General features: G+C 36.6%; 1 pseudogene; it reads right to left on the bottom strand.

Moving 5' to 3' along the window:
* Positions 1-14434: 14434 nt before the first annotated feature.
* Positions 14435-14951, bottom strand: part of LOC102979715 (AP-3 complex subunit sigma-2-like) — a 2045-nt pseudogene continuing 1528 nt past the window's right edge.

Here is a 14951-nt window from a genome sequence, read left to right as displayed (position 1 = left end):
CATGATACTATACATAGATAATCCTAAAGATGCCAGCAGACGACTACTCGAGTTAATCAATGAATTTGGTAAGGTTGCAGGATACAAAATTAATGCATAGAAATCTCTTGCATTCCTATAAACAAACACTGAAATATCAGAAAGAGAAACTAAGGAAACAATCCCATTCAACAGTGCAAAAAAAGTATAAAATACCTAGGAATAAACCTACCTAAGGAGGTAAAAATCCTGTACTCAGAAAACTGTAAGACACTGATGAAAGAAATCAAAGATGACACAAACAGATGGAGACACATACCATGTTCTTGGATTGGAAGAATCAACATTGTGAAAATGACTATACTACCAAAGCAATCTACAGATTCAATGCAATCCATATCAAATTACCAATGGCATTTTTTACAGAACTAGAACAATAAATCTTAAAATTTGTATGGAGACACAAAAGACCCCGAATAGCCAAAGCAATCTTGAAGGAAAAAAAACAGAGCCTGAGGAATCAGACTCTGCTTTGACATAAATCACAACAAGATCTTTTTTGACCCACCTCCTAGAGTAATGGAAATAAAATCAAAAATAAAGAAATGGGACCTAATGAAACTTAAAAGCTTTTGCACAGCTAAGGAAACTATAAACAAGATGAAAAGATAACCCTCAGAATGGGAGAAAATATTTGCAAATGAATCAATGAGCAAAGGATTAATCTGCAAAATATATACACAGCTCATGCAGCTCAATATTAAAAAAACAAACAACCCAATTAAAAAATGGGCAAAAGACCTAAATAGACATTTCTCCGAAGAAGACATACAGGTGGCCAAGAGGCACAAGAAAAGCCCCTCAACATCACTAATTAATAGAGAAATGCAAATCAAAACTACAATGAGGTATCACCTTGCACCAGTTAGAATGGGCATCAAAAGAAAATCTACAAACAACAAATATTGGAGAGGGTAAGGGGAAAAGGGACCACTCTTGCACTCTTGGTGGGAATGTAATTTGATAGAGCCACTATGCAGAACAGTATGGAGGTTCCTTAAAAAACTAAAAATAGGGCTTCCCCAGTGGCACAGTGGTTGACAATCTGCCTGCCAATGCAGAGGACACAGGTTCGAGCCATGGTCTGGAAAGGTCCCACATGCTGCGGAGCAACTAGGCCCGTGAGCCACAACTACTGAGCCTGTGCGTCTGGAGCTTGTGCTCCGCAACAAGAGAGGCTGCGACAGTGAGAGGCCCGTGCACCGCAATGAAGAGTGGCCCCCGCTCGCTGCAACTAGAAAAAGCCCTCACACAGAAACAAAGACCCAACACTGCCATAAATAAATAAATAAATAAATAATTTAAGGAAAAAAAACAACTAAAAATATAATTACCATATAACCCAGAAATCCCACTACTGGGCATATACCCAGAGAAAACCATAGTTCAAAAAGACACATGCACCCCAATGTGGTTAAGAATCCGCCTGCCAATGCAGGGGACACGGGTTCGAGCCCTGGTCCGGGAAGATCCCACATGCCGCGGGGCAACTGGGCCCGTGAGCCACAACTACTGAGCCTGCGCGTCTGGAGCTTGTGCTCCGCAACAAGAGAGGCTGCGACAGTGAGAGGCCCGTGCACTGCAATGAAGAGTGGCCCCCGCTCGCTGCAACTAGAAAAAGCCCTCACACAGAAACGAAGACCCAACACTGCCATAAATAAATAAATAAATAAATAATTTAAGGAAAAAAAACAACTAAAAATATAATTACCATATAACCCAGAAATCCCACTACTGGGCATATACCCAGAGAAAACCATAGTTCAAAAAGACACATGCACCCCAATGTTCATTGCAGCATTATTTACAATAGCCAGGTCATGGAAGCAACCTAAATGCCCATCGACAGATGAATGGATAAAGATGTGGTCAATATATACAATGGAATATTACTCAGCCATATAAAGGAACGAAACTGGGTCATTTGTAGAGACGTGGATGGACCTAGAGACTGTCATACAGAGTGAAATAAGTCAGAAAGAGAAAGACAAATATCGTATATTAACGCATATATGTGGAATCCAGAAAAATCGTACAGATGAACCTATTTGCAAGGCAGAAATAGAGACACAGATGTAGAGAACAAATGTATGGACACCAAGGGGTAAAAGCGGGGGCGGGTGAGGGTGGTGGTGGGATGAATTGGGAGATTGGGATTGACATATATATATTAATATGTATAAAATAGATACCTAATAAGAACCTGTTGTAAAAAAAAGTAAAATTAAATAAAAAGTTTAGGGCTTCCCTGGTGGCGCAGTGGTTGGGAGTCCGCCTGCCGATGCAGGGGACACGGGTTTTTGCCCCGGTCCCGGAGGATCCCACGTGCTGCAGAGCAGCTGGGCCCGTGAGCCATGGCCGCTGAGCCTGCGTGTCCGGAGCCTGTGCTCTGCAACAGGAGAGGCCACAACAGTGAGAGGCCCGCATACCGCAAAAAAAAAAATTATTAAAAAAAAATAAATAAAATAAAAAGTTTATAAATGAGAGAATTCCTATCCTTAAACAATTAAGAAACTAAATTTGTAAACAATAAGGGAAGAGTAAACAATGTAGCAGGGATGATGGGTTGAATACAGGTATATTAATGTATTGCTTTTTATCTAAGACTCATACACCTCTGTATTCTTTAAAATATTTTGTTATGAAAAAGTTCAAATTTATATAATAGAATTATAAAGAAAATATATACATATATCTTCTAGATTTAACCTTTAATAATATATTGAAGTATAAGATCAATTACCAAAATTTGACAATTTCTTCATAGTATTCTTGTATCCATCTCTAAGAATAAAAATATTTTCTTACATAACCACAATAATATCACACCAAGAATTTTAATAATTTTATAGCACTGTCAATTACTCTGTACTTATATAAATTTTTCCAGGTGTTCCCAAATTTCTTTTATATACTGAGAAGCACTCTTAATACCGAAGTTGAGGATGAACTGAGTGTCATGAGAGGAAAAATTTGTGATACAAAAGAACACATAGAGAAGAAGAAAGAGAGTGATTGGGGAATGGGAATGGAAGATGAATAAAGCAGTATGTTTATATGAAATCTGGAAAGTGAGCAACGCACTAGAGAGTTTTAGGAAATGTAGATTGTATCTACAGCAGTCTGTTGGATATAAATTTTATAAGCCAAGAGAGATAAAAAGAGTAGCTGGAAATAAGATTTTTTAATACAGGGAGAGTAAAATAATCCGCTCAGAAGGCATTTACACAAGCAAACTGCTTGGGTAACTTATGCTAGTATCTATGTGTAATTTATAAATATTCTGATTTTTCAATTATATTTTGTATTTTTGCCATTTATTCTAGGATCAGAAGTGTGTTAAAAATAATTTGCCACAAAATGAATGAAATGGGCCCAGCATAAGACAAGCAATAGTACAAATGCAATGGTAAATGACACTCACACCACGCCTGCCTTGTGTTGACAGTGGAAAGCAGGAGTGAATAAACCTGCCCAAAAGAGGCAGCTGACACTCAGATTCAATGGATCATTCACTGTGGAAATGGAGAATCAAAGTACAACTTTTGGTTTTTGAAGTGAAGGAAGAAACCTTTATTTTGTTAAATGCAAAATCTTATGTTTATTAAAGGTTGGCAATCAACACTCAGTTTAAAAGTGGTGCAGGCAAATACTGTGTGTATCAAACAAAACAAGCAACTGTGTGGGCAGAACTGGCCCCTGTGCTACAGCTTGTTGCATCTCATCCAACAAAGTTGAGGAAGCGACACTTCTAACTGGGTGCAAATTTGTAAGACACAATTCAGAAGTGTAAGTAAGTCAACTTAATTTACATATGTTCCTTAATTTGCTTAGTTTCTTTCCTGCTTCACTTCCTCCTACCTGAACAAGACAGGCACTGTCCTGAATGACAGGTCCCTAAGTATACAAGACGACAATGTAACTGATTCAATGATGCCCTGAACAAAGATGTGTCTGGTGGTGAGCCTCCTTTAGAAAAAAGGAAATCTGATTAATTCTTCAAGTTATACCTCTATTCCAGAAAAGAATGAGCCGAATTTACATAGTTAACTAATCAGGGAATATCTCATTCCTAATTTTTGCCAGAAGAGTCAGATCCAATCTAATCACATTACTACAGAATAGCACCTAGATTTAGACATTTTCACTGTAGCATTTTTACTAAGGATTAAATTTAATCCTGAGAGGAAAAATATAATTTCTTTAAATTTTGTATTTATCTTATACATATTAATATTTATCTATAAGAATTACAAAATTTGATGCCATGTAAAATCATTGGATTATGAAAAAATTTAGGTAAGCACACCTACCATCTTTGTACTTTATTATGTTTGCTATACAATTCATCATAGTTTTCCTCACAATACATATTATTATTATTGCTTTTGCACTATCTATCAACAAAACAGTGGTCTCTTTGATAGACAGCAGGACTAAATTCTATTCAGCTTTATCCCATCCTATCACAGAATACTGTAACATCCCAGAGACTCAGAGAATGCTTATTTAATTGATATGTTTTTTTAAAAAAGACTGAATTTAAATAAATTTTTTAAATTGAATCTGGTTTTAAAAATCATGGGTTAACATCCCAGAGACTCAATAAATGCTTGCTTAATTCAAGTAGCTTAAAAAGTAAGATTGGATTTAAGAAAATCTCAAAAAAGTTGAACTGTATTTAAAAATCATGAGTTAACATAAATATTTCAATATAACTTAATTTATAAAAATATATAGGACAAATGCTATTCTAATGTAATAAACAATAAAGTTCATATCTTCTTCCCAAAAGTATTTGAAGAAAAATTTCTCTCTGGTATAATTGCAATTTTTCCATAATTTGGGTATCAGAGTATTCAAACTATCAAAAATACACTTTTTTTTTTACTACATATCACTACACAATCTAATGACTTTTTTTTTATCAGGAATTGTGTAATTCTTAGAGATTAGAAAACACGTAGGCCTTTTGGCTTGATCAGCATAAGCAGTGACTGTGTTGGAAGGACTGAGAGGTGCAGTGCTGGCTGATAGAAGCTCAAATAATTTCTCTAACCAAGTCATGGAGAGCAAAATGTACTCTCACGCAGTAGCATTTTACTGCAGCATAACTCCTTTGCAGCAAGAATATGTAGCATACTGAAATTTAGAAAAGTGAAGGTTCAACTATATATATAACATTACTATTATATTTGCTCTTAGAAGTATATGAATAGAAGAAATTGAGTTTCCTACTCTCCCCTTTGGCTTTCTATCTCCAGAAGTGGGCAAGAAAATTTCCCTGAAGAACCAAAATTTGAAGATTGTGCTTCCACATCCACTTCCTTATCTTTCTAACATGTAGCACAAATACACTACTGGTTATGAATATTAAGACTAAAATAATTAGCAAGACAAGTTTCCCTAAGGCTTAGATCACAGTAACACAATGAGTAAAAAGTGAGATGGAAATTAGAGCAAAACTCAAAGTTTTGTTTGACATTTGTAGTTATACAGTGGCAGAATTGCCTCCCAGGAACTAAGATTGAAGAACTCCACACTGTTAAAGCCATCTCTTCCTTCTTTCATCCATTTTCAATTATAGTTATCCCAGTTTGTTTAGCCCTAAACTAGCCATATGAAAACTCATGATGTTGAGTATTTTCTATCAATGAAATCATTCTTTTTCCTTATTTCTAGATTGCTAAACCAAATGTGTACCTAAAAAGATTATCTTCCGTTAACTTTCCACTAGGATTCATTCATTCATGCATTAAACCATTAAAAAAATATTTTAGCTTATTACGTATGCTAAACACCATGTGATATACTGGGTGAGCTACAAAAATATACTGTGAGCTACAAAAATAGCTCACACCCATTATCCTATATGATACCAAATATGAGTGTTATCATTCACATAGATCACTGAAAATGATGGTCAAAATACTAGATGTGTCATTTTGGGGGACAAAGTTCTCACACCCAAGTAGAAAGTATATGAAGGTTAACATTTTCTGAAGGTCTTTTGTTTGCTGTTAAAATTTATTATACTGAGTCTATATCAGTCTTTCTAGTCACAAAATACTAATAATGCCACATGAAGTAGGAAATACTAACAAAAGCTCTAAAAGTTTATATCATGAACACAAATCTTAAAAAGACTAGATTCATATAATCATTAACATTACATGTCATAGAACGTGTACTCAAAAATGTATTGATGCTTTAGCTATGAAAGAACGTACATTTCAAAAAACTTCTCTTCATTTGGATGTCAACTAAAAACACAAAAAATGTGAAAAATCCCAAAAAATGTATTTTTGAAGGAATATAATCATTAATCTCCAAAATATGGCTACAGGCAAAGAGAAGCTAAGATAAGGCAGATTCCACACAGAAGGAAATGAATAGTACTTACATCATCAGTGATAAGAGGGACTAGTGGTAGCAGATTTAAGAAAGTACCAGCCAAACAACTTCTTGATGAGAAAGAGCATGTTCTGAAGGGCAAAACCCTATCTCCTGGTTATAACAATAACTGCAGAAACTGTTGATCAGGACATATAATAGAAGTTGTTCTCAACTTAGTTTGATTCAGAAATGTACATGTGGAAAGTCAATAAAAAGAATCACCCAGGTCAGTCATATATGCAGGACACAGTCTCTGAAATAGCAGAGGAGAATTTTTTAGATGGAAAAACTCCTTAGAATGGAATATAAAGTGGTTGGGGGTTTTACATATAAAGAAATTTCACAGACATCCAGAAAATGCTAGCTCATTAAATTATGAACAATAAAGAAAAATTAGTACAGACCATAATACAAATATACTATTAAAGATGAGAAAGAAAAAGGAGAATAAGGATGTTAGTCAAAATACAAATGAAAAACTGGACAAATGTGGGCTTCCCTGGTGGCGCAGTGGTTGAGAGTCCGCCTGCCGATGCAGGGTACACGGTTTTGTGCCCCAGTTCGGGAAGATCCCACATGCCGCGGAGCGGCTGGGCCCGGGGGCCATGCAATGGGAAAGGCCACAACAGTGAGAGGCCCGCGTACGGCAAAAAAAAAAGAAAAAAGGACAAATGTTATTTCATAATGTGGGCAAAAGGCTAATCACCTTCATATACAAAGAGCTCCTAGAAATCATGGCCAAACGATATGAAGTAACAGGTTAAAAATATATAATGCAAATTGGCTTTAAATATATTAAAATATGCTCAAACTTAATACTTATAATAATATAAACAGAAATTTTAAAACACATTGAGATAACATTTTTATCTTTCAGACTGGCAAAAATCCAAAATTTGATGCCTCACTGTGTTGATGTAGCTATAGACAGACAGGTGCTCTCATGCATTGCTGGTGAGAATTTGAATAGATAGAACTCCTATGAGGGTCAATATGGTACCTACCTATCAATATTTATCTTATATATGTGTATGTGTGTGTGCGTGTGTGTGTAAAATGATATACGTGAAAGTTTTTGGAAGATATTTTGAAGGTTTACTAATAGGTTTGGTACCTACATAAAATTGAATGAAGTACAGCTATAAGAAAATATAAGAATGCTCTCTATATACTGACATATGTAGAAAAACACTAAAATATATTTCTTAAATTAAAAAATATAAGACATTGAGGACATTGTTTTTAAAATGCTACCAATTTTTCAATAAGCAGGGGATAAATTTGTTCTTTAAAAAGAAAATCAGGATAGACTTCCAGTTTCTGGTTCTGCCCGTAAGGAGCTTAAAAATTACTATTCCATTCAAACAGCAAGTAAAAGGATGAACAAACTGAAAAAATCAACAGCTCCCTTTGGATTCTTAAGAGAGATGAGGACAGAGGACAAACCACTGCCCTCAAGATTGGAGAGACAGGCAAACACAGGGAGTTACTGCTTACCAGAGCAGAGACCCATATGCAGAAACCTCCATAGAAATCAGTTCTGGGGTAGGAAAACCTGAGCTGTAACTGAGGAGCGTCTTTGGCCCATTTTATAACGGGACTGTTTCTTTTCTTATTGTTGAGTTTTAAGAGCTGTTTATATATTTTGGATATTAGTTCTTTACCAGATGTTTCTTTGACAAATATTTTCTCCTAGCATGTGGTTTATCTTTTTATTCTCTTAATATTGTCTTTTACAGAGCAGACATTATTGTAATGTTATTTAAGTTCATCTTATCAATTATTTTTTTCAGGGGTCAGGACTTTTATGTTGTATCTAAAAAGTCACTGCTATATACAAAGTCATCTAGGTTGTAGCCTATGTTATCTTCCAGGAGTGTTAGAGTTTTATGTTTTACAGTTGGGTCTACAATCCATTTTGAGTTAATTTTTGTAAAGGTATAAGGTCTGTATCTAGATGCATTTGGACATGTGGATATTCAGTTGTTACAGCACCATTTTTAAAAAAAGACTATCTTTTCTCCATCATAATGAGCCAAAGACCTTAAATGACCCCTCAACAAAGAAGATATACAAATGGCAAGTAAGCATATGAAAAGATGCTCCACATCATATGTCACCAGGGAAATATAAATTAAAACTATGAGATACCACTACACAGCTATTAGAATGACCAAAATTCAGAACACTGACAACACCAAATACTTGTGAGGATGTGGAGCAAAAGAAACTCTCATTCATTACTGGTGGAAATGCAAAATGGCATGACTTTGCAAGAAATTTTAATGTAGTTTTTACAAAACTAAGCATACTCTTACCATAAGTTCCAGCAATCACATCACACTTCATGGCATTTACCTAAAGGTGCTGAAAATTTATGTCCACACGAAACCTGCAAATGGATGTATATATCAGCTTTATCCATAATTGACAAAACATGGAAACAACCAAGATGTACTTCAGTAAGTAAATGGATAAACTGTGGACAATGGGCTGTTATTCAGTGCTAAAAAGAAATGATCTACTAAGCCATGAAAAGACATGGAGGAAACTTAAATATATATTATTAAGTGAAAGAAACTACTCTGAAAAACGGCACATATTGTACGATTCTAACTATATGACATCCTGCAAAAGGCAAAACTATGGAGATAGTAAAAAGATCAGTGATTGCCAGGGATTAGTGGAAAGGGAGAAGTGAATAGGTGAGGCACAAAGGATTTTAAACTTCTCTGTATGGTATTATAATGGTGGACCCATATTATAAATTTGCCCACACCCTTACAATGTACAACACCAAAAGCGAACCCTAATGTAAACTACAGACTTTAGATGATTATGATGTGTCAAGATAGGTTCATCTATTGTAACAAATGTACAATCTGGTAGGACATGATGATAATGGATAAGCTATACACATGTGGAAGTAAGGGGTATATGGGAAATATCTACACCTTCCTCTCAATTTTTCTGTAGACCTAAAACTGCCCCAAAACAAAAGTCTTTAATTTTAAAAAAAGAAAAATAACCAAATTTTTAATATAAGTAAGTGGGTCCTGTTTGGTCAATACCATGAGAATATTGTCCTACCTTTGATATTTGATCTAGCACTATGTGTAAAGATCAAGCACATGGAGAATAAAAGGAAAATAGATCATTGGATTTATTATTTGCAGGAAATATATCTTTAATGTGGTAAAAATTTTATAAAATTCATTTATAATTGCTACACTGTTACTTGGAGAGAGTGTGCCATGAAGAACAACATCCCAGGAGATGTAGCCTTCATACAACTAAAAAATTATTGATATCATGCTACATATATTATCATAAAACACAGTTCCAGCATTGTCAGTTTCCAATTTGAGGTTTAGTACTGGAAGGCACTGGTATGGGATCAGCAAGATGAAGCAAAGCATAGGAAAAGGAGAGATCATCTAACTCGGGTGAAATTTATGAACCATAAAACTAGTAATATATGCATATAAATAAAAGCTTTTGAGTACAATTAGGGTAGTGGTAAAAAAAAAATCAATAACTGAATCCTTCATCTAGGCTTCCTGGGCTTGCATGAATCCCCAGTGAAGAAACTCTAGGTTAGGAGCAATAATTTTGGACAGGATGAATAGGAGCAAAGCCCCAAACCACAAATTTGGGACAGAAGCCTGGAAGCAGCTATGCAGAGCGAAACTGGGAAAAGTCCTCCTCTTAAAAACAAATGTGTGAATCTGAATTATGTAGCAAATCAGGGTACAATGGGCCCTCCATTATACACAGGTTCCTAATCAATGGATTTAAACCACTGTGCATCAAAAATATTAAAAAAAAAAATCCAGAAACTTTCAAAAAGCGAAACTTAAATTTGAGGTGCACTGGCAACTATTTACATTACATTTGCATTGTATTTACAACTATTTATGTAGCATATGCATTGTATTAGGTATTATAAGTAATATAGAGATGATTTAAAGCATACCGGAAAATTGTGCATAGGTTATATGCAAATACTATGCCATTTTACATAAGGGACGTGAGTATCCATGAATTTCGGTATCCAGAGGGGTCCTGGAACCAATTCCCCTCAGATACAGATGGACAACTGTATGTATTCTTTTCATAAGTATTTACTTAATGCCCATGATGTGTCAGACCTTTTAATACATGCTGAAGATCTAACATGAAGACAAAAATCCATGCCACCAAAAAACTCACAATTTGGGATGGTCTATTTGTCAGGATCAAGCTAAGTTCAGATCAGTAACAGAGAGACAGGAATTAAAATATATATATTCAGGTGATTAGAGCAATGGGCCAAGGTTCAATGTCCAAGAAGACACTCAGGCACCAAGACCAGAGTGCAGAATGAAGAATTCAACAAAAATTATTGCACACACAAGAATTATCAGAATAGGTGCAGTTTCTACAGGAAGCTGAAGCATAGGAATTATGGCACTAGGGTCAAAAGCCTTTGTTCCTAGGGTCAGATTCCCCAAACTCATGGCTAAAAGTTTAGAATTCATCCAAGATAATTGTGCTCCCATTCAGAGGGGTCTTTCTACATTATCGTTGGTAGTTGGTTACTTATCTCTGCTTTAACAGGGCCAATTGCAGAGAGTTCACCAGTTATTTTTAAAATGTTTATCTAAGAAAGCTATTGCTTTTTATATCTTAATCTTGTAAATAGCTCCCTTATTGAATTCGTCTGTTGTTTCCAAGGGGTTTTCAAGTGACTTTCTCATGTTTTCCAGGGATAAATCCATATCATCTGCAAATAATAAGTTAGATACTTTCCTTCCAATGTTTATGGCAATCATGTCTTTCTCTTACCTAATTTCATTGTCAAATTCTTCCAGAAAGTGTACATAAACAGTGGCAATATTGGGCATCATTAACTTTAACAGTAATGACCTAGTATTTCACATTTAAGCATAATTGTGGCTTTCAGTGTGTGCGTGTATGTGTGCATATGTATTCCAAAACCAGTTTTTTTTTAACAGAAATGGATATTAATTTTTGTCAACTGCTTTCTAAGCATCCACAGAGATCTTTAATGTCATTTCCCCTTTGATGAATCTTGTTGATAAACTGAAAATAGCAGATTTTGAATAATAAATTCTACATTTTATTACTAGAATCAGTCTCACATGATGATTTCTTTCTTTTAATGTGTTTCGAGTACTTTCACATTTTTCAAAAGTAAGGCTAGTGTATGGTATTTTTTCATTTGCATATTATTGTGGAATTTGATAAAATGATACAATACGTGCTTTCTAAAAATGATTTGTAATTTTCCCTCTTCTTAACTCTGAAACAGTTTAAGTAGTAGCAGCATTTTATATTTCTGGAAGATTTGAAGGGGTTGACATAGGGGTACAGAGCTCTGTGCACCTGGTGTCATAATTTTCTTCCAGAATATTTGGTCAGTTTACTATCCCAATATTTTTGGAGTCCATTCTTAAAATTACATTTGGTATAAAATATTTAATTTTCTCTAGTTTTTTTTTTTTTTACAGAGTTTAGAGTTTATTTTTTCATGTACAATTTAATACCACTTTCCTCCTTATTTTTTCTTAATAGGCTTAGCTGTCTTTCATTTTCAAAAAAACAATAATATTTAAAATGTGATCATTGTTTTTCAATTTACTAACATTTGTTTTTAACTTCACTGTGCTCTTTCTTCAGGTCCTTTGGTTTGTTTTGTTGATCATTTTTCTAACCCTTTTAAATGATTAGATAATTCAATTAACTAAATTATTTCCTTTTACTAATCTAAATATTTCAGCTATAAATATCCCTCTGTGGGTTGTTTTACTTAATTTTCAAAGTTTTAGTTATGACATGTTTATTATTATTTACAAAGTATATGGCAAGTTAGGATCAATTTTTCTTTTTTGCCACAAAATAATCATTAAGGATAGTTTATGTTTTTTAATGTTCATTTTTCTGATGTTCTTGTTTTCCAGGTTTCTGTTAAAGATTCGGTTATTAATATTTCTAATCTATTGAAGTTTTATAAAGTTCCACGAGTCCTTGAAAAGAAAGTTCACTCCTTCTTTCAGGATGTGAATTCAATATATGTCTTTTGGATTTATTCATTAAATACATCATTTATATCTTTTTTTTTTGGTATGTATACGTATAACTGATTCACTTTACTGTAAACCTGAAACTAACACAACATTGTAAATCAACTATACTCCAATAAAAATTTTAAAAAAAGAAAAATGACTTGGTTCTAGCTTTGTGACCCTTGATACAACACTTAACACTCTGGGCTTCTGCTTCCTCACCAGTTCAATGGAGGCATGTGGAGGACCCCCCGGCTTACACTCTTTGACGCTGTCACTGGCTACCAAGCTGGTTTTTATCACAGTTTCTGAGAAGCGACCCAAACTTTTTGAGGTTTCCTTATCCATAAGAAAGAAAATAAAATTGGGAGAAGCCATTTGAGCAGTGAAGAGAAAATGAACTGTGGATTTAGGCAGACAGACAGTCTCGATTCTTAGCCCTTGTGACCTAAAGCAGGTTACTTGACCTCTCTGAGTCTTACTTTCTTGAGTTGCAAAATGGAGATAACAATGTCTGTTGTAAGGATTGTGGAAGGATCTCGCTCATGCCACCTTACGGTAGGTGCAAAATAAATATCGTTTTCCTTCTTTGTTCCTATATCACTTTCAGCAAATGTGAGAGGGATGTGAATACGTTGAAATGTCTGTTTAAAAAAAAAAATTCTTTAAAAGAATATCAGAGGTTTTAACATCAGATAGATATATTAACCTACATTTCCCTCTTCCAACATAAGAGGGCCTACATTCTGATCAACACTGCCCATCTCTGACGTTATCAGAGATGTTCCAAAAGACTGAGGTTAAGAGGCCACAGGGAGCAAAGGGCACCAACCACAGGAAGCACTGTTCAAAGCGGGAAAAGACGTGGTCCTGACCGTGGTCCTCCCGGGCACCATCTCAGATGGGTTCTGCGACAGCATCAGGAGGCCTGAGCAAACAGTTTGGGCCACCGGCCGGCAGGCACAAGAAGTCCCCAGGCCGGGAGGCTTTACCATGATGGTGCAGCGAGCTCCCTAATCTCAAGCCAGCTCAACATCATACCTGAGACCTGGCCCCACCCGAGGCAGCGCAGGAGTAAGAGGCAATACTTCGAGGAGCAGCTTCAGCTCTAAGTTAACCACAGGAAGAAAGACTCTTACCGAATGTAAACATTTACAGGTTTCCACAGCTAGCTCTAGAGAACTGTCATCTGAGGGGAACAGGGCGTGCCCAGAGTGAGCTCAGGCAGGGACCCCTCACACACTGGGGAGAAGATGCTGCACTGCCACCGGTCTCAGCCAGCAGGCTGCCCATGTTCCCAGCCTTCCCCTGTGCCAGGTCCAGAACACATTACCCCAGCTCAGGCTCTCCTGCTCCAGAAGCTGGTGTAGACAGCAGTGGGTTTCCTGGACAAAGGAGACTCATTATTCATAACTGACCCCTCTGTTCCTTGGGAGGAGAATGTATTTTAAACCTGGATGAGTCATAATTCTATGTTCCACATGTTGTCAGCTTTGCCTTCTACAGACACAGGGCCTCTCCCCTTTGAGGGGCACCCCTCTGGCTGTGGGGGTGTGCCCTCCCTATTGGCAGAAATGTGGGGGGCAGGCAAACAAAAGGCTTACGATTTGGATTGTGTCCTGCACATAAACACCTGGGAGAGCAGAGCCACGACTGTGGCAGTGGGGAGTGTATGCCGCAGGAGATGGTGATGAGACAGCGTGGCGATACGAAAGGATTCTGGGTGTGCCAACTCTAGTAGAGCCAGTAGGCATGTGCTCCATATGTGAGATGCAAGCACAGGCTGGCAGGGGACACAGGACTCCTCCCCGATTCAGGACAGCAGGGGCCACTGCCCAAGGCAGGACTCCTCTAGGGCTCAGAGCGGGTTTTGCTGCAGGACTGGCTCAGCTTTGCTGGTTCCAAGGACTCAGTTCAGCCATCTTCCACCCTCAGACAAACAAGGAAAGGCTGGGGACCTTGATGTTGAGATTGCCAATGTTGATATTCCGAGGCATCTCTGGCAGGTTGATGTTTTTCATGGCAGACACGGCCCAGGCGGGTGCTGCTGAAAGGCCGCCCTTTGATTTCTCCAGCCTGTTCTGAGCTTCAATCTGAGCCACGATTTCATTCATGTTTGTTTCCAACACCATCCCACCCATCACCACCTCCTGAAGAATGTAGTGCACCTTATCCATACGGAAGATCAAATCCAATTCACAAACATTTTCGAAATACATATCCAGAGTCTCCACAGAAACCTGGATGAGGTCCAAGATCCCAAGTTCACACTCTGATGACTCCACCCAAAATACAAAATAGAGGGTAGCATAATGCTGATAAATCAGTTTGTAGTCAGAGCCACCAATCAAACTTCCACCCTCATATACAGTGGAGAAAACACAGCCTCTTCAATAAGTGGTGCTGGGAAAACTGGACAGCTACATGTAAAAGTATGAAATTAGAACA

This window comes from Physeter macrocephalus, chromosome 7, assembly GCF_002837175.3.
Source record: "Physeter macrocephalus isolate SW-GA chromosome 7, ASM283717v5, whole genome shotgun sequence".
Lineage (NCBI taxonomy): Eukaryota > Metazoa > Chordata > Mammalia > Artiodactyla > Physeteridae > Physeter > Physeter macrocephalus.
This window is presented reverse-complemented; position numbering and strand designations above follow the sequence as displayed.